General features: G+C 39.8%; 1 non-coding gene across 1 annotated transcript; it reads left to right on the forward strand.

The window, feature by feature from the left end:
- On the forward strand, nucleotides 1-108 carry LOC148581727 (small nucleolar RNA R71). The gene has a single exon (XR_015899217.1). It is a non-coding gene; the product is annotated as a small nucleolar RNA R71 (small nucleolar RNA).
- Nucleotides 109-950: the final 842 nt, after the last annotated feature.

Consider the following 950-nt stretch of genomic DNA (forward strand, 5'->3'; position numbering starts at 1 on the left):
AAGCATGTCAGAAGGACATCTTCTGATCAATTGCTTGTATCTTTCCCAAGCTTCATAGAGGGATTCACCTTCCTTCTGTCTGAAGGTTTGGACTTCCACTCGAAGCTTGCTCAATTTTTGAGGTGGAAAGAACTTTGCCAAGAAGGCATTAACTAGCTTTTCCCAAGAGTTCAGGCTTTCTTTAGGTTGTGAGTCTAACCATGTTCTAGCTCTGTCTCTTACAGCAAAAGGGAAAAGCATAACTCTGTAGACTTCAGGGTCAACCCCATTGGTCTTGACAATGTCACAGATTTGCAAGAATTCAGCTAAGAACTGATGAGGATCTTCCAATGGAAGTCCATAAAACTTGTAATTCTGTTGCATTAGAGAAAATAATTGAGGCTTAAGCTCAAAGTTATTTGCTCCAATGGCAGGGATTGAGATGCTTCTCCCATAGAAGTCGGGAGTAGGTGCAGTAAAGTCACCAAGCACCTTCCTTGCATTGTTGGCATTGTTGTTTTCGGCTGCCATGGTTTCTTCTTCCTTGAAGAGCTCTGTTAGGCCCTCTAAAGAGAATTGTGCTTTAGCATCTCTTAGCTTTCTCTTTAAGGTCCTTTCAGGTTCAGGATCAGCTTGAACAAGTATGCCTTTATCTTTGCTTCTGCTCATATGAAAGGGAAGAGAACAAGAAAGTAGGAAATCCTCTATGTCACAGTATAGAGATTCCTTGAGGTGTCAGAGGAAAAAAAGAATAGAAGGAGGAGGTGGAGAAGAGGGAATTCGAACTTATCAAGAGGGACAGAGTTCGAATTGCACCTTGATGAGGAGTCTTAGTCCCTTAAATAGAAGGATGTGAGAAGAGGGGAAGAAATTTTTGAAATTAAAGTAAGAGATTTTGAAAATTTGGTAATTGGTTTTCGAAAACTAAGATTGAGAAAGAAATCAAGTGATTTTTGAAAAAGATTTTGAAA

The sequence above is a fragment of the Arachis ipaensis genome, chromosome B10 (assembly GCF_059453495.1).
Source record: "Arachis ipaensis isolate K30076 ecotype BB chromosome B10, ASM5945349v1, whole genome shotgun sequence".
Classification (NCBI taxonomy): Eukaryota; Viridiplantae; Streptophyta; class Magnoliopsida; order Fabales; family Fabaceae; genus Arachis; species Arachis ipaensis.